The 26,902-nt window shown below is 39.3% G+C and overlaps 1 long non-coding RNA gene across 3 annotated transcripts in view; it reads left to right on the forward strand.

The window, feature by feature from the left end:
• Window positions 1-26,902, forward strand: part of LOC121957490 (uncharacterized) — a 217,358-nt gene that overhangs the window by 71,208 nt on the left and 119,248 nt on the right. For 2 of the 3 annotated variants that reach the window (XR_015779457.1, XR_006106784.2), the window contains exons 1-5: window positions 2,584-2,907; window positions 4,129-4,246; window positions 20,330-20,447; window positions 21,342-21,411; window positions 21,662-21,707. This is a non-coding gene — a long non-coding RNA (uncharacterized LOC121957490). Of the gene's footprint in view, window positions 1-2,583; window positions 2,908-4,128; window positions 4,247-20,329; window positions 20,448-21,341; window positions 21,412-21,661; window positions 21,708-26,902 lie in introns of those variants that run through there. The other variant, XR_015779458.1, reaches the window with a different exon arrangement.

A 26,902-nucleotide genomic window follows, 5' to 3' on the forward strand; every position in this document is an offset into this window, starting at 1 on the left:
AAAATTGTTCCTTTTTCTTCTGAAACAAAAAATGCCAGGATTGATACGTCTGTTTCTTCACATTGATCATTGTGGATGGCCACAAGATAAACACACCCATTATGTTTGCAACATAGCACTTTGATTTCAATAACTTGTCGTTTCATTTACTACACATTATTGCAAAAGTACCCCGAAATAAATAAGTAAATAATATCTATCTATGTATTTGTCTGACTGTCTATTTATGCATTTTACTGGTTCAGGTTATTTATATATTCATTTCCTAATTTATGTATTATGACATGTATTTCTTTTTTAAATACTGACTTAAATGGTATTCTATATATACTGTGTGTGTGTGTGTGTGTGTGTATAGATATTTTTATATTTGTAGAGAGAGAGAGATGAAAAGTATAGTATGAGGATGCAGAAATATTTCTCAGAATTGATTTTATGCCATTATTAAATCAATGTGATGCTTTGAAGGCACAGCAATTTTACTGCTGTAATCTGCAATATATAATAAATTAGAAAAGACAACATTTACTCAGTTCAATGTGAGTTCCAGTATAAACCATTCCCTTTTTCCACTCTTCCATCTGAATACAGACGGGTAATTATGTTGGTTGAAGAGATACAGACAATGACATCTCTAAACACCTCTACACCCTACAAATATAGACACATGCACACTTCTGCAAAACTGTTGTGCACTTATGCTGCAGAGCTTAGAAAATGCACGTTTCAAAAACACATTTCACAGCATACGTCGTGGATGTCCATTTATGCAACCCCGCATGTGGCTCATCTCAGCTTTAATTTTCACAGTTCACAGTAGACTGAGCAATGTGCTGTCAGTGAGATGATGTTATAAAATTATACAGTAACAGCTTGTTTGTCTGTGAAACAATGCTACAGAATTAAATTCCTATTAATGCTGAATTCTTCGAGACTTCTGTTTGCTCTGCATCTCACCTTATCTCTGATCTGCTGCTGATGTGTGACTGCTCTATTTCTGTACCTTATAAATCTCTGAATTAATGTATGACAGAAACAGATTGCGGATCAGCAGTAGACACATATGTAATACATTGTAAAGAGTTTTTTTCCTTTGTTTTACATCAAACTCCAACGGCAGAGTATTGAGATTATTTTACATATTTAATAACTCAAATAACAAAGTTATCAGTAAATTACATCACTATTCATTTTCCGTCTTTCTTTTTTTGCCTCCGTGCAAGCAATAGCCTTGGCAGGAGGCATTATGTTTTACGGGTTTTCCGTCAGTCCTATTTTCGAAAAAGCATTACATTAAGAACTCCTTAAGGGAATTTCTTACAATTTGGCAAGGATGTCCATTGGACTTAATAATGAACTAATTAGATTTTGGTGGTTAAAATTCAAGGTCACTGGGACTTATTTCATTTTATTCTGTAAATGCAGTACCTTAAGAACAACTTGGGGGAATTTCTACAAATTTGGAAGAAAGGTCAAGGTCACTGTGACCTCATAAAACATGATTTAGGCCATAACTCAAGAATTCATATGCCAATTATGACAAAATGTCACACTAATGCCTAATAGGATTTGAAGGATTATTCTAGTTTTTAATTTAAAAAATCTTTATTGAAACTTAACATTTTTATCAGACAGCAGACATAATACTAGGCACATTTAAATACATACATATAAGGTCAAAAGTGCAGAGTAATAAAGTGGTTAGACCTAATAACTTCTAGCCAGTGTCAAAAGTCTGTGTGCCAGAGAAGGTGATGATCATGACCTCGGCTGTTGTGTTACCATGGCATATCTGGTCTTCCACAGTTTAAAACACACCATACTGATAATAAGTCTATAAAGTTCTTTATGTTTGAGAGGCATATTTTCGTGAAGTAGTGCATACATGACACAATTGTAATGTAGATTTAACATTATACCAATGCCCTTTAAGAGGAACCACAGCTCTTCAGCTTTGTAGAATCCAATTAAAAGTTATGTTGCTTGTCATCTTCATTAGCTTCACTTTTAAACTTCATAATGTCCACCAGATCCGTGTGCGGTCCGTCTCCGCTCCGTCACGGCAGACTAATCTGTGTTCATTTCCACTGACTCCGCTGCGTTGCGGACCAACTCCGTCTCAGCTCCGGCAGTCCGGAGGGCTGCGGATCAGATACGCAAGGCTCCTATTTTTGCCGGACGCCAGAGAACATCTCATAAATTTAGCCGAATTTAACACAGAGCAGACAGGAAATCAGACAGCAAACAACATTAAAACGTCCAATTAATTTTCAGAATGAAACACTCCGTGTTTACGTCTGATCGTATTTCACTTAACTACAGCAACAAAACGTCCCAGTGAGCGGATCCAGGCCTGTATCAACAGGTTGTGGGAAACCACAAAATGAATGACACCACACATCCTTTTATAAGGACAACCATAGAAAGGAAATGGCGTGAACAACGTATTGGGAGTTAATGGACTTATTACTACTTCTTCTGTACTGATATAATGCGCGTGATTCTGTAATTACAGCGGGTTTTCGCGGGTTTTCTCAGTCTTGCCACTCCAGCTGATCCTGCAGGGTAGCGCAACTGGTGGGGATTGACGGGAGGGCGCACGGAGCAAAACCGCAGCGGAGCCGTAACGCAACGCACATGCATGCGGTGGATACTGATACTGTCACGTCCGGTCCTGGTTATTTTTGTCACGTTTCCCCTGTGTTTCAAGTCTTGTGTTTCCTGTTTTATTTTAATAGTCACATGTCTAATTCCAGTTCTCTTCACTTCCTGCCCTCCTGTGTTTCCTGCCTGCGTGATTACCTGCCCCCGCCCTAATGTGCTGCACCTGGCTTAGTCTGTGCATGCTCCTCTCCTCCTTGCCAGTTTGTGTTGTCCTTCGTGTCAGCATCCAAGCTTTGTTTCCCAGTAAGTCTTAGCAGTTTTTGACCAGTTTTGAATTTTGACCTTGCCCTTTGCCTTGTAAACTTTTGTACTTTTGCCAGAGTGGACAGATTTTTTGTCCCTTTGCCTGATTAAAAGACTGTTTTGCTGATTTCACCTCGAGCCTGCATTCTTGGGTCTTACCTGTGGTCATTACAGGTGCCTTTATTTTCAATTACATTTTTACATGTATATATTCATTGTCCACTGCATACCATTAATTTTAGATTCTTCCATACGTTCCTGTTTTCCGTTCATTTCACAATAATATGATATTCGACTTGCAAAGAATTTCAGTTCACTTGCAGCAGGTAATCCATCATTCTGGATGTTTTTTTTTCAGACTTCTCTTCCTCAAAGGTGTATTATCATCATATGGTAATGATGCATTTGCATGCAGGGACTGTTTTGAAATGCCTGGTGGTGCATTCAAAGACTTTCGTGGATTATAAAATTGGCTGCCAAATGGAAACAATTTTAATGCCAGAAATAACCAAATTCACCCCTTTTTTTCATGCTGTCAAACATTCATCAGCTCCTTGTCTGGCTTTAGGGTGTGACTTTTCAACACAGTAACTTATGGATTCAGAGCTTTCATGGCAACTTTTAATTCTTTGTCAATGTGTCCTTGAATGCATTTCCAGTAAAGTTTCTGCACAAAACTACTAGACAAGGTCACAGCATGGTCGTGGCAATACATTGTATACTCATTTGTGTCTTTACATTGATTATTTATTCACATTTAAGTCAATCAAAACCAATGGCTGCTTGAAAAATCCAACTGAAATCACAATGTCATCCCTTTTTGCCATTAAAAATAATTTTAATTTTCAAAAAATGTATTGTTAATAATATTATACTATTGAAAGGAAGTCTTATACATCAGTGGGTTTTTTGCTTCCCCTTAAGTCTTCTGTTTAAATTGCAATGGGAAAATGGTGTGTGAAAATATGGACAATCTGTATGCAAATTTTCTCACCACTGCAAACTATCCATGTTGCTATGTTTCATTTCCATAAATAAAACAAGCATTCCCTCCTAAATAGTGTCCAAACCACACAACAAAAAACCCCCAATATAGACAGAGAACGTTACCCTGAAAACAAAGGCCGTTTGCTCAAAAAAATACACTCCCTGCAGTTATAAAGATTCATGACCTGAATCAGCCGTCCCTGTCGCCTAATGTTTCACACGCTCTTTCCTCAGGTCGATGTGGAGCATCTATATGTTATGTATCACATATGGCTGACGTCCGGTAACTTACCAACTACATCAACCGCCTGCATAGACCTGCAATATGACAACCACCCATCCATGAAGAAACGTGAGTGCCTTGTTTTTCTAAGGGGATTAAGCCCTCACCACCGTCTTGATTTCTCAGCTGCACTGGACGTTATAAATTGTCAACCAGGGAACAAGGATTGTCGAAGTTGGGACAGTGTTGGGCCCAGCGGTCCGATGATGTCATTCTGCATCATGATGATGTGCATGTTCCTCACTTCTGTAAACATATTTTATTAGCAAGAGCATATATTTGCATCTTCATTGTATCACAGCTGAAGCAGAAACCAAATTCATTAACTCTCCAAATTTTGGCAGAAAGCTACAGTTGACAGGACTTGAAGGTATGACATGAGTTGACCATTTAATCTGTCAAACGTGTTTTTCCGCAGGCCAACATTTGCTAAGAACCTGCACAAATGTTCCGTAAGGCTGCGCAAGAATTTCTAACAGCCCACAGAATCTGTTTTTATAAATTCGTTTGCACATTTTTCTGTGCTTGGTGTGAAAGTGCTTTAACCCTTTGAAAGCTGGATTGACATCAGTTTTCTTGTAATGAGTCGAGATGCTTTTTATAAGCTCTTTAACCCTTTGAAACCTGAGTAAATGGTTTGAACGGTCAGAAACATGGGGGAAAAGGCAGTGATCAACTAAACATCCCTGAAATGCTGACAAGAAAAGGACCTAATCTTGAATTTTTTTTGTTTTTTTAAAGGGGGGAATAAAATTTTGTTTGAATTATTATAATTACATATTTACTTGTTTTGTATTCAGGTAATTTTTTACTTTTTTTTTTTTTAGAAAAAAGATAGATTCTTGATTGAATCTTATGCCATGTGTTGTAAAGTCGCTGTCTGCCATCTCCCCGTGTTGTTGAAATATATCAAATAAAGGGTTTTAAAAGGTTTTTCAAAGGGTTTAACCCTTGAATTTAAAGTTGAACAATGGTAAACCAAACAGGGAATGTGATACAAGATTGCACAGTGTGGCAGCAGAGAGGAGACCAGGCAGTGATTCTGCCTGTATACATTGTCATGCATCGTAACATCCTCCTCACATAGAATATCAATGAATGAGTCATTGATTGAATGAATGAAACATGAGGTAGTTATTTTCTGAATCATACACTTCTTGCAGCTAAAAATATCTAGAAATTATTAGAAGCTAGTCTTGCTTGATTCCTCAATGGAGATGGTGGTTGGTAGAGTTTGTCATCATGGGATACAAAAAGTTCTTATCTCTTTATCCCAGTCTTGACAAAATCTCATGCAAGGCCTTTATGAACACCAAGGGCTTGTTTGTTTGCGTAAGGGATAGTTGTGTGTGTGGTCCAGCTACTCCTGGCCTGCAGTGTGTATATATGGTTTCTGGTAGAGGAGGATTTGATAATGCCATGCAGCTCGATGCCATTGATTTATGGCTGTCCTTGCTCAGTACCGTGTGCCTGCTGTGCTCAAACATCGCCATTCTCATCTGGTCCTAACCCGTTCCTTGTCAAATCAATTTTGCAATGGGTCCTCACTGTGTATGTGTGCGTACTTGTGAGCACATGTCCCTTTATGTGCGCGTACATGCCAGTTTTTCAACAACACACCATATTTTCCCACAAGTCACAAATCACTGAGTTAGGGATGAAGCTGCTGCCACAGCTGCCGATAGAGTAATGAGAAGTACGTGCACAGGTAACCACAGGTGTCATTGAAAATACGTTATCCACGCCGAGACAGCAAGTGACGTCAATGAGGTGCGAGAGACGGTAGCTGCTACGGGAGAAATCCATTGGTTTTGCAACTGTAAGCATCGATCACAAATGCAACATATCTTTGTGATGTTGTTTGTCTCCCACCCCCGCTCTATGCGTGACTGGAACCCCTTCATGGCGCTGAGCTGAATGCCCAGCAGAGTGATGGTGTGGTGTTTACTCTTGCATGGGATATCTATCACCTTCTGCTGTGTGATGCTGGATCAAAGAGGCACTGAGACAAACAGTATGTCAAATGTGGTAGTGGATTAACGCTGGGACTCTGCAAGACTGCTGTTGTGTTACTCACAGCTTGAAGCTGTTTCCCCTCATGGGGAAATGAATTCCCTTAATGATTTTGCTCAGTGGCTTTAGGCAATATCATCTTTTTATTCCACCCTCCCCTTGCTAGAAAAAAGGTATGACTTACTTTGTCACTTGCTGTCATCCTGCTGTTATTTTCTCCAGCCTCTGCAGGCAGATGAAGCCCCAGATCTGGCAGTTAAAGTTCATTATCTTGTCTGCAATCAGATAGAAAAATAGAGTGTCATGTCATAATATCTAAAGCTAATATCTGAGCTATACTTAGGAGCTAGGTGAGAGTGTGGCGATCTACATAATTATGGTTTCTATAACGACAGGAGCAACAACAAGAGAAGAAAAGGATGAGGCAAAAATGTGCCACAAAGTAACATGTGTGGGGGCAGATGTGAGGGTGTGGATAATGTCGCTGCATTCTCCGAACAGATGTGCGACGTTGGCGTGTGAAGCATGTAAACAGGTGGTAAGGTTGGACTTGTTCACACATAAAACTCTGCAACCATTTGGACCTTATAATACAATTTTGTTGTTGTTTTTTCCCCTGGTATGTAGAAATACAATGCTTGAAACACTCTGCAACGATTTAAGCTGTGAAACTTTGCAACTTTATTTTATATCTCAAAATGTCAAATAATAATAAATACATGAGTTAATGCAGTGCAATAAGAAAACTATGTTTTCAATTTAATTTGAGCATGTACAAGTCAAAATAAGGTGTTAATGGACAAAGGATTTATGTAGTTTTTATTCCTTTTCTTTTGCAGAACTTTGTAGTAAGCAGTATCCTCTCTGGGAGTTATATAACTAGTCTGCACTTACTTATCGCGACTCGGTGCTCCTCCTAAACCTTTTTATGGAGGTTTTGCAACCGTCCCCTTGATTTCCCCATTCTCATATTGTTCAATATGGCTTGTATTTTCTGCCAGTTTTGTTCTTCCAGATGATGCCAGAGAGCACGAAATTGCTCACTGATATAATCTGCCACAGGATGTGACATTTAATGGTTTTGTGTGCGCGTCTGAGTGCGTTTGTATTGGAGGTGTGTGCCCATGGGCGTGTGTATAGCCATATATATTTAGACAAAGTGTTCCGCACGGGTGTATAGGATAGGGGTAATTTGGTGAGGAGGGATCTCTGTCTGTCCCAATACCTGGTCACATACATCTTCAATCTCCTCCATTTCGCCACAGACTGCTGCTGCATCCTAAACTGCTGCATGGAGCTTTATTATATTTGTGCATCCAGTGTGTAAAAAAACAGAAGGCACTTGGCTCCCTAATGGAGTGCTCCGGAGCCAGGCAGGAGTGGCTGCTGGCTTGTTTACTGACTAGCACAACCCAGCAGCACACACCGACCGCTATTAATCCAGTGCAGCACATAGAGAGGGAGAGAAATGCGAGGGAGTTTTTCAGAAAGGAGACCAGTTCGTTCTTACATCATACCGAATGCTTTATCCAAGAGTCAAGGTAAAAAGCCATTATCCTGGAGGTCCTGTCTCCTCTACTCCCTTTCAATCTCTCCTCTCTCTTTCACAGTTTCTTTTCCTGCAGACACTGATGTTAACAGGCTTTTGACTCAAGCTTTAAAGGCACTATTTATGGCTCTTAGTGTTACTTTAAAAAAAACCCACTGTCACTATACCTTGTTGGTTATACTGTAGAATACATACACAGGTATAGCTCACAGATTACCAGATTAATATTTTTCGTTTGTATCATGTATCATGTAATACTAACGCGTATTGGGTGCTAGTTTGTCACTTCATGTCACTGGCTTCCATTGAAAATGACTTGTGGCTTGCCACTGTGATGCTCGTGGTGTGAACGCGGCATCAGACGAGCCGGGGGAATGTTCTGTGTATGATACATTTTCTGTTTCAGAATGGGAAAAACAACAATAGAAGAAAAAACTTATTTCTGTATTACAAACAAATCTGTTGGTCCACAAAATCAGGCTCCCATCTATTGTCTGTGGAGCAGCTCCAGACTTTATACCCTATGGCATCACAAATTTAAGATGTACTTTTTTTCTGATTTCTGGCTTTGAGAGAGAGTAGCTCATGTTCACAAATATTGATTGAACTTTCCTAGATCGTGGACATAACATATCGGAATTCCTTTTAAGTTTTGGTCTTTGTCAATTTGGTCAAATTTGTCGAAAAACAAGCGTGAGGAGGCATTGGTACATGTATTTATTGAGGATGTCTACATGACTGATAGTCAACTGCCTTCACAAAGTGCTGTGTTTGTACTGTAATACCTATTCTAAACCATTTAAAATCTTCCTTTTGACAAAAATACAGTTTATTATAGGAGAAAACACAAACTTAAACTTATACTGCAAGTCATAAAAACACATAAAAACAGCCAAACTAAACTGAAATGAACTGATCCACTCTGGAAACTAACTGAAACTAAACTGATTATTTTTTAAAAAAGAAAAGAAAAAAGAAATAAAAATAAAACAATATTTAAAGACTAAAAAAATAAAACTCTGATTATAGGAAAAGTATAGTTGAGGCATTTTTTCTATAATTCCTAGATAATGGTACATGCTGCTGCTTCTTGCCTCAAACGCCTGGACTAAGTTTATTATTCTGCCGTCTGACTTATTACCAGAGATTCCTGTAACAATCACCCTTGCATTCTGTATAACACAATTAGTTAGTAGCATCTACGCTGGACCGGACCACAGAATGTTACCAAACTCGTTTTATGCTTCATGTTCCATGGATTTATTCTGACTTTGGAAAATCAAGGTTTTTGTGGACAGAATACATGGAATTATCTGCAACACATTCTCAAGACGACTTCAACCACCCGAGAACAAATCAAAGCCATGATCCCAAACCACTTTACCTCAGGGTTAAGCCTCTTCTGATATCTTTAATTCTTTGAATATGAAGGAAAATCTCAATGATTTTCAAGGTTTAAACAAAATTGAAATTGCAAGCCACTGCCTGTTTACACATTCAACAGACATAGGAAAATATTTGCAATAATTCTCTTTCCTTCCTGGCAACCCAGTGAAGGTCACTATTTGCTTACATGATTACCCACAGTCCATTTGAGAATATCAGCACATGCAGGTTTTCATCCTGCGTGCATAAATGCAACAATGACCCTGTTAAAATAATTTCCAAACACTGTAATCGTCTTGTGATTTGCAATAATTAGCCATTTGCTTCTCTTTGGGAGTGTCCCAGCAGAGAATTGGTCCTCAGAGCAATGCGCATTTTGGGAATATCAGGTTGTTGGATTAATGGCTTTCTAGTGTGACAGTTTTTGGGCTACTGGGGATTTAGAATAACTGGAACAATGGCATGAAATTTAACATTAGATCAACAACAGAAGTGAGACTGGAAGGTGTTAGTATCAATCAAGGGCCATTAGATTTCACACATCTCACAGAAAATCCTGAATCAATCACTGCAGATGTTCAAAGCAGACCTGCTACATTAAAATCAATTATTCCTATCGTGTGACTTGTAGCGCACCCTGTGATGCTGTGAGGTCAGATATGTTCATCTGTCATATGTTTGCACAGGGTGAAACCCTGTGTGGTGTATTGAACACTGAAGGAACAGACATGGAGAAGTTATTGATCTTGTGCAGGATATCTGTATCTTGAAGGCATCTTGAAGACAAATGTTAACCCTTTGAGGTCCTGCTCAGCCGTTTGATAGTGCACATTTTTCAGTCTGTATAGGTTAATTCTTTCAAATCTGGATGGAAATCAATTTTCTTGCAAGCCGTTGAGGTGACTTTTGTAAATATTTAAACTTTTGAAATGGGATGTCTTTTAAAAACATGAAAAAAGGCAATCAGCAACTTAATATCAAATGCCGTGCAAATTGGGGAAAAAAAACATTAAAACGAGTCAAGAAAAACACAGAAAACTTAGCTAAGAAAAAAGCCAATTTGCTCAGGTTTCAAAAGATTACCATGGTAAGCAGGTTGGCAAGATAATATATTTAAGTCATATTTGCAGGCTTAAAAATATGCTCATAAGAAAACAATTATGTCGTGAAAACCAGTTCATCTGTAGCTTTGTAAGGCTACAAAGTGTGTTCTCCCTCCAGTGGCTACAGTGTCAACTGACAATGAAATGCGCTCTCTGAAGGAATACAACAACAGTATCATTCATGCCATTTTCTCTGCAGTGGGGGCTTGAGACACTCGTGCTGTTCTATTGAATCTGTTGCTTTTGTAGTTGATGTATGTGGGGAGCGGGCCTTCCCAAATGGATTAATACCATAACCAGTTCCAGATGGCTGCAACATCTTGTTCCCCTTTCCGTGATCGTTTTAATGCTTTATTGATTGCTGTTGTCCAGGGAACTCAACCTGCATGCAGTATTGCTTATTCCTCTGACTCACACACATCTTCCTCCACACAACTCCACCTCCACACGCACTCTTCCATCCGTAAACCCACAATCCATTTTTCACAGCGCTCCTGCAATGATTGTGCCACGAGCTGATTGGACACACCTTTCATCCGCTCACACTGGAAGATCACGAGGCGCACTGGGGAGGGTGAATCGGATGCAGACGTGACACAAACACCAAATTTCCTATTATAATCACACAAGAGCATTGACCAGAGCAAAGCATTCGGTCATGGGATGCACGATGCACAAACTGTGAGTAAGTCTCCAAGTGCGTCTGCTTTTTTGTATGTGCAACCCTGGAAAGTGCAAAAAGGGCTGTGTGAAGGTGGATATAGATCAGAGACTGTCGTGATTAATAGCTGCTCTCTCAGCCAGTCACATCACTGGTCTCATTGCTCTGAAGCACTTATCACAGTGACGTGTGTGTGTGTGTAAGATGCTTCTTTAGGAAATCATATGTTGTCTGGGTGGTGCAGAGTGGCACAATATGAACACACAGGACCATATATCTGCTGCTTAACACAGATGGTGGGGTCCTTTTAAACAGTTAATTAGACAGAATCAACTCATAATGTCGCATCTGTTTAAAAAAATAGAATATGAAGTTTTAATGGACCTGTCTGATATGTGTATCTGTGTAGGTGTCTTGTAGCAGTTTGGTATCATTTACATGTCTAAGTCAACATCCCACCTGTTTCAGCCTCACCCCCCACAAATGCACTGTGCAAAACCAAAAATACCACACAGACATGCAAAGCAAATTTCAAGGTCAAGAAAATACCAAACAGTTGGAGCACTGCTTGCGCTCGTTGTGAAAATATGGCCCAGGGAGCGTCACTAATCTATATAATTGATGCACCTGTCATTAACCGAGTTTTTTGTCTTTAGCTTCCTTCATATATGGAACAAGTAACATATCCATCCTCTAATGTCTGGCTCATGTTGCGGTTTTCATCATTCATAGATGGGTCCTCCACGTATTCAATGTTAGGTGTATTCCCATGAGACAGGGAGATTTTCCTAAAGCTCGGTTTTATTATAGATACACTACTGTTGCTTAGAAATGCAGATGATGCATTCACATGCCATTACATATATTGGAGCAGTGCATTTGGTATTCAGATGAAAGCAAGATTTTTTTGGCCTTCTCACTGCAAGAGGCTTTGAAATTTACATTATTTAGTCCAAAACATCCACCTTGGCTTATTCTCTGTCTTCCAGGTTAGATTTATCCTTCAGAAAATGTATGTAGTCTTCTTTTAAATTTTTGAAATATGCTTATTTCCTTTTTTAGTAACAGCTGATGAGAAGATTGATGCTACATGCATGCATGTCTTGTGTTGGCTTGCTCACACAATGTAAAACAGCAATTAGTCATACAGCATATACGATATCCAGAAATGTTGCTGCTTCTTTGCCACCTAGATTCATGATGAAATGATTTCTGGAAATTATACCAGGCCCAGGGCAAAGAAAAATGCCACAGCGTAAAATCAGCTTGTGACACCCCCACAGAAAACTACCAGAACCCTCACAAGTTAAGGTACTGCACATGTGGGAAAGGGATCATCAGGGAGTATATTGTCCCTGTGAAAGCAGGTCCTTGCGATCTTTCCTCTTCCTTTTTTGTCAGTTCCTACTCTGTTTTATTTAACCCACCTCAGCATGCGGTGTCCATGGGAAGTGTAATTGACTGCACCCTCTTCTAGTGTTTATTTTATCCCCTTGTAGACCACAACAAGGCCTGTTACCCCACTAAACAAATCAATGTAAGGTGTAAAAAAGTAATGATGTGATGCTGAACTCTAACACCCAAAGCTATGAGCCACTAAATCAGCCCCAGTGCCGAGCAATTCCCACTGTGAGTGCATGATTAAGCAGCTCTGACTGACGGGGGCTCACATGTTTGGCTCATAACTCAGTGCTGTCAAGGCATCATGGAAGCAGTATAAGAGATGTATTATGCTCATTTTCAGGTTTTATACCTATATTTTGGGTCTCTAGTAAAACATGTTTGAATACCCAAAAAACACTTGAAAACATCTCTAGCCCTCGTCCTAAAAATCCCAATCTCCTCCTCCGTAACTACGCTCTTGGCATCTCTGCACCGTCACTGCAGAGACTAATTGGCTATACTTTAGTATAGCAGCACTTTCTACCATGGAAAATCACAAGTACAAGCTTCTTAACCAAAATCTTCACAGCTGGACGAGTTCAGGAATATGATCCAACATCAGGGAGAAATTAACAGCATCACCAACCAGGATTACATGGTTCCCTGACGCTAGTATGTCGGTACATGTAGCACTGTACTTGCAGCTGGTGAATGACTATAGCAGAGTATGGCAACACTTTGTACCATAAAAATCACCAATAAAAGTGTGTAAACCAAAATTTTAGCAGCCCATCATGTTCCAGCAGGCATATGATCCGAAATCAGGTAGAAATCAACATATGCGACCAAGATTTTATGTTCCCCTGACATTAGCATGTAGCTACATGTACCTACAGCCAGGGAATGACTATAAGGCAGTATAGCTGCACTTTCTATTTAAAAAAACAAAACGTACAAATACCAATTCAGGCTTCTTAAATCTTCATAGCCTGACAAGTTCCAGCAGGAATATGATCCCAAATCAGGGGAAATATGAACAACATCACCAACAAGTATTAGTATAGCAACATTTTTACCATGAAAAAACACCATTAAAGTTTCTTCATCAAAACCTTCACAGCCTGACAAGTTCTATCAAAATCAGGGAGAAATTAACAACATGACCAACTAAGATCATGTGATTCTGTGGCATAAATATTGTCGCAGTGTTTGCTGCGTAATAGTGTGCCTAGAGCAGATGACTGTATAAAGAAATCCATCAGCTTGTCTTGACAGTATGAAAATATAACGGTGTGGAAATAATGTCAAATTTTTCCAATTATCTGTCACCCTTTTTATTATGAGGTGAATTGTGATCTCTATATTTAAGACAAATATCACTTCACCGTACAATGAGATGCTATACCAGCCTTTTGACTCTTCTACATTTACTTCAGCATTATAAGGCAGCCATTCTGTAATATAACATTCACTGTTTTCTATCATCTGAAACATATGGATTTTATAGTGGCTTGAGATTCACTAATGTCTTTAATAATAAAGACATTGTCGTGTCTTCAGTGATCCGATGTATTCTTTCTTGGAGGAGGCTGTAGGTGTCATGTGATTGACAGGAAGAAAGAATAATGTAACACTGACATGAATATATTCAACACAGGCACGGTGGAATACTGATAAAACAGACAGAAACCTTGGCAAAACTAAATTAGGTCTTCATGTGCACTGTGATGGATTACCCAGTCCAGGCAGTTTTCAATTCAGTTTTCTTTTTTCCTTTTACATGAATGAATGACAGCAAATTGCGATACTTCAAAGTAGAACGAGTCTAGTAATGTTGAGCCAAGTTGGCTGTGTGCAGATACAATGAAGAACAATGGAAAAGAAATATATAGATACTTTACTTTAAAGTGGCTGTCGGCAACGTCTGTCCATTTCCATTTTTTGTAATCATTTTTCTAGTAGACAGTTTGCATTGCATTCTAAAGGTTTTGTTTGTAATTTTCTATCTGTGCAGTGGTCTCTATACCATCAGAATTTTTAATCCCAGTGTGTAATGGGCAGTTAAAGGGTGGGCCAGTCTGTGATTTTTGTCCATAGTTTCCAAATTAAAACTACCCCCATCTATGTTTGTTGTGTATGCTATATTCAGATTAATTAACCACTTTGCCTTGCTCTCAGACAGCTCTCTTTAACTGGTAACTGAAGCCATTAGCAATGCTCTGTTCAAAGCCAGCAGACTCCATTGACAAAAACAGTATTTTTATCGCGCAGAACACAGGAGTTGCTGGTCTATTGGCTGCCTCCATTGTTGAGTTTGTTATTGCGTGACTTTCAGAACCGAACTAACGTGGCGTCCACTGTAGTAGTGAGTTTGTGTGTAGCAGCAACATTGTGGAGACACCTATGTCAGGTCACATAGGAACAATGTTTTAGAAGGGCTTGAGAGAGAAAAACCCCATAAAAAACACCAATTTTCAGTCCTTGTCATTGTTGTCATTGGTCACTGGGCACAATTTTTATAGCCATATACTCCTGCCAATTTGCTCAATTTCCCAAAAGTAAATTTAAACATTTTTTTCTGCAAAAATGATATAGCTATTGTCAGTCACATCTTTTGCTATACTAATTTCATGTACCTAATACTTTGTGTTTTTTTCTGACCCGCATATTCTCAAATTAGTCAACACATTTAAATGCACATCAGTATTAAAATTTAATACCACCCAGCCATTCTCATCAGCCCTTCCTAATCTCCTCATCAAACAAAGCCTGTTTACTGAGGCATGAGAACTGCATGCATCATCTCCTTTGTTCCATTGGGTCTGGCACAAGAAGCGTGCTAGTTTTAATTTTTAAAATGCATTTGAAATTCCAACAGAAATAGACATGTGAATAGACTGTTGGCAGTTTGTGCATTTGTTTTTTGTCTCTGAAATGGATCTGTGGCATTATTTAGTGAAATTGAGTTCGTCGAAGCATGCTCTGCTATGTCCATCAAAACCATGGCCATCCGTATAAAATACCAGGCTTTAACTTAGCTCCTCCTCCTGACACACCTCTGCCACTTAAACTAACTCCTGCACAGGAACAAGGAACACAGGAAAAAACACACACAAGGAGCCACAACCAGAATGCGAGAAGTCGTCACACACACAACGGATGCATTTATAAGCTGCCACCATATGGCTGTCCTCCGACTGAGCTATATAGAAGCAGCCATTTGTGTGATTCATCTGATATCTTAAAAGGGATTTCTGTCCCCGTTCCTGTCAGCGGGGTTCTATTTCTCTCATTACTCTTGTCTTGCATGAGGTGGGTTAGATGACGAGAGTGTGTTCTTTTGCTCAGCATGTTGCACATTGCTGCAGTTTCATGATGAAAAATTAAAAGACTACAAGCCACAGTATCCCAGTCCCTCTTCCACAGCCTCTTCCTCTTAGCTGAGCAACATGTGTCCTCGTCCCTCATGACATAATCTTTGGTGCTCCCTGCTGCTAATTACATCTGAGCAGCTGAGGTTGTAGAGCAGAACGCTTAGAGGTTGGAAGATTGCGAGATAAGTAGATAAGCATCGTGACAGAACTGCGATCCTGGTTACACACAGAGGTGTATAAATGAAAAAGTGTTCTTGGGAGAAGTATGAGTGTGTTTGACTGCTGCGACAGGATGTGTGCCCGCAGTGTGCAATTCTGCTGACAGCTCAGGATCTTCTAATAAGTGGCTTCCCTGTTTGGCAGAGGGAGAGGGAGGGGATGGGAGGAAAGAAGGAAAATGGCTCTTTCACCTCTCTAACCTGCTTGAGTCCCCTCTGTGCTAACGCTCGACTGCACACACACTCATGCCCCACTGCATATGGTTTAATTAGAGTTGCAAGCATATGTCTCTACAGCGAGGTAGCTGCCTGTCAGATTAAAACCAGATGACTTTTTTATGCAACATTATTTCTTATTTGCCTAAATAGTGACTATGAAAGCGGCAATAAGTAAAGTTTTTACTGCCCCATAGAACAAAATGGCCTGCATATATTTGTAAAGGTTGATTAGGTTGTTGATTAACGAACGTCAGAAATGACTTCACCAAATGCTGAGATCCTGTCTCACCTGTTCCCAATGTGGTTCTCTGCAGAGTACAAAAATCTTCTGTGGTGAAAGTGAGTAATCAGAGATCTACTTACAGTGCTGGAATGTAACTATGTGCATTTACTCAATTACTGTACTCAAGTATTATTTTGAGATACTTAACTTTACCTTGAGTATTTTCTTTTCATGCTACTTTATACTTTTCCTCCACTACATCTCAGAGGAGATTTTGTAGTTTTTACTCATTTACTTATTTATCCGACAGCTTTAGTACTTTACAAAATAATATTTTATATAAAAAAGCTTTATAAGATCAATCAGTCAATTCACAGAAATTAATTGGCAACTATTTTAATAAACATTTCAAGTCTTTTTTTTATTTATTTTAAAATTAATTTGAGTTGGGGGGTGTTCATTTGTTATTTTGAGGGGGTTTTAAAAATGTGATTTTTTTTAAATAAGATTTTTCTGCATTGGGTACTTTTAATACTTTAAGTAAATTCTCTTGATTATACTTACTTTTACTGAATTTAATTTTAAATGCAGAACTTGTGACAGAGTATTTTCACAGGGCGGTATTAGTACTTTTACTTAGTAAAGGATCTGAAAACACCATCAATAACTTATAAGTTATTTATGTTGATCCATCAGCTATGGCAGCAGAAGCATTGGCTTTGTTAATCTGTGGAAGTTTTTATCTTGACACTTTACCCCCCTCTGTTTTAATTGACTACATATTTAATTTGGGACAGTTGACAGTGCTCATCATCAGATAAGGAAGTCTAAATTGTGTTTGAATCCACACATTTTATTACTTGGACTACTTAATTTCCTCACCTAATTGTTTCAGCTGAAAACAATATTTATCAAAGGGGATATATTAATGTAACTGTCACGAAAACATGTCATTTGAGTGCTCATACTCATTAGAATGTCATGCAAAATGACTAACTTACAATATAAGGAAAATATAAGGAACAGTTAACCTCAAAATCAAAATATTTCCTCTTACCTGTAGTGCTGCCTACAGGAACTTCACCTGCAAACTGTATGGTTTGTGCTAGAATGGATGGTCCAGAGGCATGTTTTGCTGTGAGTCATTAGTTGTACATGCCAATGCAAGGCAATGCAAGAGTGGTGATTTTTACCAAAAATGATAAAGCTCTTTCTGCTACCATTTGAGGTAGTTTGATGTATCCGAAAACACAATATTTTAAAAGCTGTTCATGTTTTGTTTGTTAAAATCATGGGGCTTTGTTGGGGCTGGAGAGGTAGTCATAGTGGATGAGAGCAGCCAGGCCCTCAGAGGTCTGTGGGGTCCAGGCTCATGGATCCTGCAGACCTCAGGCCCCCTCACTTGTTCTCCATCATGCCCTGCGTGCCCTGGCTTTCCACACTGACTATAACTGTCTCTCCAGCCCCGGTAAAGCCTCCAGCATGGTCTTGACTCTCAGCCGATTCACTCAGTCCCACAGCCCCTAAGCAGCCTCCAGCAAGCCCCACTGACCCAGGCTGTGCTCTGAGCTCTTCTGCCAGAAACCAGAGGGAGGGTGGGATGTCAGCTGGGTCCGTGCCCATGGGGCACTTTTTTGGCTTTCCTCCAGTCTCAACATACCCCTGGATGTGGAGCTGTGGACTTAGTCATTTTTTCCTGGGTATTTCATGCCCCTGCTCTCTAAATGTTTGTCTGTGAGTGGACGAACAACATTTTGTGCTCTAGTCAAGCACAGTGGGATCCAGAAAAACTCATCCATCCCTCGTCCCTCTGGGCCCTCCTTTTTTTTGGTGCTTTGTACACCACAAGCTGTGTGCCAAGCAGTTCCATTATATTTTAGTGAAGGTAGACATCTCTGCAGCCGATATCTCCAACACCTGGCAACTGAAACCATAACAATCCAGACTGATAAATAGCACTACATGTAAAAGAAAAACACTTTCTTCTTTATTTTTGGGGTGAACTGTCCCTTTGAGTAATATTTTATTTCTTAGTAGGTTTCTTAAAATAAAGCTGTAATATTCAATTCATAGATCAAGGTTGATGTGGTACTTCACACTGTGTGGTATCACTAGAACAGACTGATCAGAGCTGACAGTGAATAGTTAAAGTCACTCCTCTGTCATAAAGCCAGCTTACTGAAGAAACTTCCATTCACTCCTTGACTGTGTAAGCCCTACTGTACAAACTTCAAGATGAAAAGACGAACAACAATTAATGCGTATGCAAATCTGCGACAGTGGGACCGGCTCCTTTGTTCTGTGAATCTGGCTGTCACTGGTTTTTAATTAGCCGACTCCCCTCAGCGAGTGTGAATACAAAGCCCTTATCAATGACACAACAGAAACATATGAGGGGCCGTACATGCTAACAAGGGCCTTTAATCAATGGCTGCCACACAGGCACCGGGCAGGGTTTAGCACAAGCTTATTCACGTTAGCAGGCTGTATTGTTGTTGTAATAGTTCAATACATAAATTTGTGTGTGTCTGTGTGTGTGTGTGTTTGAGTTTCATTTGTTCCACTGCTGTTTGTCTGTGGTTTCCTCTGTTTGAATTCTGTTGCAGCATTCAACAGTATGCTAAGAAAACAGTGGGAGTGTTTGTGCAGTACTTAATGTGGGGATGAAAATAACAATGCACATTTATACAGCACATTTCAATGAGATTTAGAGACCACAATAGAGGAACAATAATAAGTACAATGATAAACAAATATAAATAAAAACCTCATTTACATCTTTACAGCAGCTCATGTGTGCAGTTTGAGACAACAAGAGAAAATGTGTGTTTTTTTTGGAAGCAGATCTGTTTCTTCCATGAAACACGCAGGTGAGGATTCGCGGATAAAAACGGCAGTGTGCCTCTATCAAATATCCAGTGCGGTGATCCCTGAGGCAGGAGCGATGCTGCAGCCCATTCTGCTCTCAGCGCGGAGCCCCATTAAGCTTTGGCTCCAATCAAAGATCCTCTCTCTGTATCAGACTTACTTTATCTCTGAGGGCCCACTCCACCTCACAGACACAGTGCTCTGACAGCTGATAGATCTGTACTCTGGTTTCTTATGCTTGTGCTTCTTCCTACCGCCCTTGAGAATGAGTGAAAATGGAAAGACTTATGTGCACAATGGCTGCGTGTGTTTGTGTTTCACTTTCTGTTTAGGGGTGTTTTTCCATGCTATTTTTGAAGGTTCTCATGTTGTTTGCATGTGTTTGTCAAGAGTGGTCGCCTTTTTTTTAATCATTTTTCCATATCCTTCACCCATATCAACCCATGACTATGTATGAGTTAAAATCCTCAATAACTTTGTCTCCATTCTCTCTGTTACGCTATCTATCTGTGTGGTTTCATATGTGTGTGTTTGATGTGATTGTGTGTGTGTGTGTGTGTGTGTGTGTGTGTGTGTGTGTGTGTGTGTGTGTGTGTGTGTGGTTTTGGTGGCAGATTGATGTGTTTGTCTCCCCTGTGTTGTTTTCCATCCTTTGTTTCGTGCTGTTGTTTGGACAGGCATAGGCTATCTGGAGATAGGAATAAATGGGACTGTTAGGAGACATCCGTTATATGCTGACACAAAACCATTATAAAAGAACAACTCCATATGTTGGTCTGTTTGTGTGTTTTGCAGGCACGTACAGTACTGTATGTGTGTGTGATCTATTGTGGGAAACAAATGTGGGTGGCATGTTTTTTTGTATGTGACTTTCACAGGCTGCCACTACAGAAAAAGTTTCTTGATTATGAAAGGTTATGTATATTTTGATATATCGGAACCTTTTTTCTGTCATTACAACAACAGAATAATTCTGTTGTAAAACATTTCAGGTCTCAAATTTCAGTGTGGTCTGCTCAAAATTATGTTTGTATGATACTAAACAGCTTTCTTAATTATGTTGCTGCAGCCACACAATTGCTGTCTGTATTTTTCAGAGACATTTCTCTTAGGTGACAAACCACTAACTAAACACTACTATAATGTCCCCCACAGGCTACGCAGGAAGATGGTTGAGGAGGATGGGAGGAACACAAAATGCAGGATCTTACCACCAGAACCTCCGGTTAGCGTCCAGACTCCTGTCTTGAGTTAAAGCAACAAAAGCACCAAGGTAAAGGGAAAGGTCTTAATTTTGGTCAAACGTCAATGAAAAAATAGTAATGCTGTAGTTACTTAAAGTGGATACTGTGTTGCAGGATTACTTATTTTTGCAACCTTGCAATATATAATTCATATTTGTTAATTAAATGAAGCTGTAATGAAAAAATGTAGAAATGTTTCCTCATTATGTTAATAGAAAATGTAATTCCCTTAGCGTTAGATTACTCATGAAACATATTTACCATTTTAAATTTGTATATATAAATGTAATTTCTTTGACAGAGACCTGCAAATGTGTCATTGTAGAAAATATGCTTCCTTAATGCTCCCAAATCTTGCATTAGTGTTATGTAACTATAACACATGTACCTGCATTCCAACCCGTGGTGCGAGTGGACTTCTGGTGGAAATGTGATAACAATTTTTCATGAAGATGTCTTCTACAAGAAACCTTCACACTTCATTGGCTTCCATTTGGTATATATACCCTTAAATGTGCAAACCCATCATGGTGTTAAAAAAAAGCCATTGCCAAGCAAATTATAGCAAAAAAATATGCTCATTGTACATATATTTTAACAACTATGAATTAACTATTGAAAACCTTTAAATCAAATGAATATTTTCTCTTTTTCTTTGGTATTTATATCATATACAGATGCAATGATGCTGGTGAGCTGTGTATGTTAAACCTTAAGTTGCTACTTGATCATGTTACAAAGTTGACTAGATTTCAGCTAGGTGAAGCACAAAATCTGTCAACACTGACAAGCTGAGCACACTTAGGCAAGTCAAGCAAGTAGCCATTCAAACACAGAAGCATTTGCAAGAGAAGACAGGAGAGAGCAGAACAGAAGGGTAGGGTTGCAAAGCTCCCTAATTAAGAATCCTTTGGATTTTTTAGAAACAGTCACCAGCCCACGGACAAGCTCCACGCCGCTGCCCTCAGGGATGTGTCAACAAACATGCAGCAGGTAGGCTTACCTTAGGAGCAAGCTACATAACAATGTTCTTAATAACTGTAACGTTTGGCTATTGTATTTGATATAAATTTAAGATAAGGCATACATGTATCATGTAGGCTAAGTTGTGGGCTACTAGTGAATTATTATCACTACTAGGCAGATAGCCAGCCTATGAGTAATTATGGTAAGCTAACTAATAGCCTAGTAGATTCCTTGCTATTCCTAGCATTAGATAACCGTTATATTTATATGTTTTCAGTTGCAGGCTGAACCAGTCAGAGCCAGAGTCAGAACCATTTAAAAAGGTGAGTACAAGAACCTTTTCAAGGGGATTTGGGATCTGATGAACTGCTGTTCCTCTTTCTAAAAGGTTGTTAAGCTTTCTGAGTCAGGTTGCCGCCGAGCACCTGTTTATTGTGTGTACGTGCATTTGTGCTTCAAGTGGGTGAGTGGTGCTCTAGTTGGCCAGTTTTTGGGACATGGTGTTTGCTGATCAGTATTGCAGATCACTTTTCTCTTGTTTGCTATAATCTCTTGCCTCTATGTCGGAAAGGAGTGTGATTGTTGTGAGTTGTGAGGTTATTTTGAAGTTATCGCACTAAAAATGTCTGCAGTAGTCTGCGGTGATTTCAGCACCACAGTGAAATGGACAGCTCCTCTGCTCTCATTGTACTTCGACTGTAACAGCACGATTCATATAACTTATGATTTTATCTTTGCGGCAACTTCCAGTTGTGAAATCCATCACATGGTTGGTATTTAATTGTTTGTGCATACCTAAATGTGTGTGTGTGTGTGTGTGTGTGTGTGTGTGTGTGTGTGTGTGTGTGTGTGTGTGTGTGTGTGTGTGTATGGATGTGTGGATATGCAACTCAAGGCCAACTGGACCTGCTAGGGCGGGCTGGGTTTAGACAAATATTTACAAATGTCGTACAGGGTCTGCCTTCTTCATGTAGTGCTTCATACTTTCCTTCCATTTAATATCGTAACCACCCTACCGCTTCATTGCTATGTTGCCTTTGGTTCGTTATCATAGTTACACAATGAAATGCAGACAGCAGTGTATTGGATTGAGTGTTTTCCTTACATTTACCGTTTTGTGCTCGGGTCTGGTTTCAACATAGAAAAAATAGAATGCCTGTCAAGTTCGGGTCAGGCTTAGTTACTACTCTCTTGGACTCAGGTCAAGTTTGGACAGAAATATGCGGCCTGAGCCACACTCTAGCGGGAAAGGCTCTATTTACCAATTTAGATATGTCCTGTTGTCACTCTGTTCTAGAGACAAAAAATGGGACTTTGAGTCAACATGGGTCTTTCTCTCTCTTTTGTTTCTTCATCCTAAGGGGAAACACTTGCTTTTTTCCTTTACCCAAGAGAACACTTTATGTGCTGGAAATTAATTTTGATTTTGCATTGCTAATCTGATTTTTCTTCTCATTCCCTGCTTTGTCGATTCATAAATGTAAATTAAGCCATAATGAAAATACGATTAAATATTTAAATCATAAGGTCTAATCCATGTACATAGCATGATGAGGAGCATATCCAAGTGAAATCTTAAAAATATGGTATCTCCAAGGGAGTCAAGTGTTAAAGGGTTAATTGTATTTTTAATTGTTTATTGGAAAAGAAAATGTGGGGAGAAAGACTTTAATGTTTCAGGACCAGAGCAGCACGTGACATGACTGCTACACTGCTTAAAAATTTGCAGCGGAGCAAGACCGCAACAGGAATCTCTCCCAGAATTCACAGCTGATTGGTATTGCCTCGATGAAGCAATGAAGCTCCTGTTTCCTTTGGTATTTCCTCTCCTTCATGGCCATAGACACTTTATCCATCACAGATCATTATCAGCACTTTACTAATAGATAATGTACCGACAACAAACCCTCTAACTGACACACAGTCCATCAGGTTACGCCAATTACAGATGACGATATTGATATAACCATAAACCAGTGTATCAATATTGCCATTTAGCCACCCGGATTTGACATTCAATCTCCGCCTGTGTGACCTTGCTTCATTCCAGAGCCACTCTGGGACATATTCATATCCTCTGAATGGAAGGTCAGTGTGGGGATTTCTCAATAACCTCTCGATCTCAGCGAATAAATTGTTACCCATCAAAGCTAGATATTGAGGGGTCGGCAAATTATAATGAAATAGGTGCAATGAAATGGCAGGGAGGTTATGAGAAATAAAGCATGACAGTTACTCTTGGGTATTGTGGCCATTGCTGCTGATAGAGGGTTTAGTTTTATCTGTTCCTTTTTTATGTCTTTGACTATCATTCTCTCAGCTGCGTCTACTTTTCTCTCAGGCTCTGTGCATTGTGGCTTATTTTCTTCTCGCTCCAGCATTATGTTTTGAGCTTAACAACTTAGAAAATGAATGTTCTCAGCCTTGTCAGGATTCAAAGAGTAGGACTGAAGCTGTAATAAAGAATAAAAAATAAAAGAAATACAGCATGTGTATGTGCATGCCTGTGCGTGTCCGCTCTGGTGTTGTTTGTCGTTTGTGTTTGTTTGGCAATGGTGCCGCAGTGCTTTATGGCGCTTCATAAAAATAAATGGTCTCTGTCTGACTTCAATTATAATAGTGAATATGCAAAGGCGCCTCGTTCATTAGTTTGCTTTTGCTCTGTGAGCAGGGGAAGTGGATTTGGTGTATTTAGTATCTGACTGTTGTCCTAAGTAGCAGGGATTATTCTAATGCTCTGTCAGTAGCAAGGCCTAGGCCTAATTCCCTTTTCTATTCCTGATATCCATTACAAAGGGTACACTAATAGACCCCTGTATTTCCTGTTCCATATGTTTCTTAGCCAATCTCGAAATTAAACTGTCATCTCTGGCTCTGAGTATGTGTGTGTAAGCGTCTGCGCACCATAGAGAGTCTTTGCGTATGCAAGCGCATGTCTGTTGAACGTGTTCCCTATATCTAGAAGGTTGGTTTTATTGTATGAGTGGTGTTAGATTAACGGTTTAACGCAATTCAGCAAGTATATACAAAAAAATGTAATAACCATTTGATAATTTTTATTAAACATATTTTATCAGATACATAATAACATTTGTTTTGGATTACATAAAAAAAAAAAAAAAAAATCTTTTTTTTTATGTAACCCCACCCCCACCCCCCCACCCCAAACACACACACACACACACACACACACACACACACACACACACACACACACACTGTCCTGTCAATTAAAGGCAATAAAAGCCCAAAAAATAATCTTAAAAAAAATAAATAAATAAGAGGGCACGTGTCACAGCAGTATAATATGCGGACGGGCGGCATCAGTCGGATGAAACCAGTTGCAGCTGATACGCTGCTGGATGGCCTGAGTTTGAAACGCTGCTGGTAATGACGTGATAAAAGGAGCTAAAAGGTCCGTATAGAGCAGGCAGGAAGGCCTGTGGACGGTCTCGAACAGTAGTTTGGCAGGAATTCTACTTGTAACCCTATACAGCATCCCTCCACCTCCAGATGACAAAGCCAGCTCATACATGCAATCAGAACTACATCACTTTAGAAATATTGACATTATATGTATGAAATGTACAAATTTAATGTGTCTGTGGTTTGTAGAAACCTAAAATGCCAACATTTCCTCCTAGTGACAGGGCTGCTTTTTAAAGTTTAGAAGGGTAGCTACAAGGTGAGGAAATGTCTTTCTCTAAGAAGCCATCTTTGGCTAAATAGAGAAACTGGTTTGCAGTACATATGCACCAGTTTCATTTTGTAGCTTGGCTAACTTGCAAAAATCAATGTTTACAGCTTATAAAAGCTAAAGATGAGAAGCATGTTAACAGCACTGAGCGTGCCCTTGATTTTATGGGGACAAATGCAAGGAAGGGAAGTGATGGGTCATTTTATCTTTTAAGAGGGTCATTGTTGCAATTGTGCACTCAGGCTCCATCCCCTCATGGTTAGAAAAGAAAAACATTGCAGCAGAAAGCCACAGTGTTCACTGTCAGGATGTGTAAAAATTAAAATGTAACTAGCACAGATTCCCATTGGCTAAAAAGGGAGCTTCATTATTCCTGTGTGTCTAATTTAATAGTTGCATCTGCGTATTAAAATTCAAGAGCTTTGACAGGTTAAATGCATAATCTGTACCATCATTTGCATGGCAGTTGTAAGGTTCACTCTGACCTAACATTAACATTATGGGAAAGCTCCAGAACAATGATATGCCGTCAGCTGATTAATTGTCTTTCGGCTAATGGAGACAAGATTCATGTTTGCTGCCAAACAGCCACAGCAGGTGATGCACATTGAATATGCATTTTGTAATGTGATAATGTGAAGTTCAAAACGGGTGAATAAAAAAACGGATTAATTATACAATGAACCCTCTGATGACTGTGAGAAAATACTGAAAACTTTATTCAAATCCCCGGGGAACTTTGTGTCACCCCTGAAAATGTTGTGTAAATGCTGTGATTGCCTGGTTTGCTGAGCCTGAAAGGGTTTAAGATTTCACTGTGAGCTTAGGGTATATATAGATTTGGGGGTTTTGGGTGAGAATTCAGAAGTATACTCACTTTTCTGTTACTGGGGGAGCCTCAAGCAAAGGGAGAAGAAAGGAGTGTGAAGATAAGGCTTTAACTGAATGAGTTGTGTAATGGGAATTTGGCAACTGGTCCACCGGTCATCTAAAAGTAATGGACACTTAAAACATACCTAATCATCAAGTATCTCTTTTTTTCGTCTTCTTTTTTTTGCGGTAATGACTTTTGCAAAATGAGAGAAGTTGACTGTTGATGGATGGAGAAAAGGAGGTGTTGAGAAGAAGAAGCACAAGTATGTCTGATTTGAAGTTGTGAATATTTTATTTCAGCCCGCTAAAGGACAGATAAAGAGGAAAAGTGAAGAGGGATGAGGAAGGAACAATACAAAGGTTATGATAAACACCAGAAAGAAAAAAAAATGTTATTGTTGAGAGTGCAAATGAGTTGTGAGGCCCACAGCACTGTACATATTGGAATTAATGAAGAAAAATGTTCCAGCGGGGCTACACTAATACAATGTGAATAATTAATATGCAGGGTCACAAAGAGACAGAGATGTAGGAGAGGAATCTTTGATGGCTGGATAGAGGTGAAGTGTGCATCTGGCTTGAGTACCTTAGCAATTAGGGATGTAAAGTACTTAGTTACTTTAAAAAACAGCTAAACAATAGTCTGTTTGCTAAGCCCTGGTCCCCGTAGTTACTGCTGCTACATTTGTCAAAGTTTCCATTCTTGCATCACCCATATGCACCCTACAGAGAACTCAATTTTTTGACACACTGTGTCTTGAACTTCACAAAGAATTGAACTAAAACAGGCTACAAATTTCTATTGATTTCAGCTGTTGCTCGATAATTTTATGAGCTGTATTAAGATGGCACAAGGGAAAGCTAAAGCAAAACCTGTGTGAGCTGTTAGAGCACTTTGGCAGACATTTTAATGTTTTTTTTTGGGCAATTTCTTAAAAAAACCCTACA

This window comes from Plectropomus leopardus, chromosome 17 (genome assembly GCF_026936395.1).
Source record: "Plectropomus leopardus strain MGB_pleo_1.0 chromosome 17, ASM2693639v1, whole genome shotgun sequence".
Lineage (NCBI taxonomy): Eukaryota > Metazoa > Chordata > Actinopteri > Perciformes > Serranidae > Plectropomus > Plectropomus leopardus.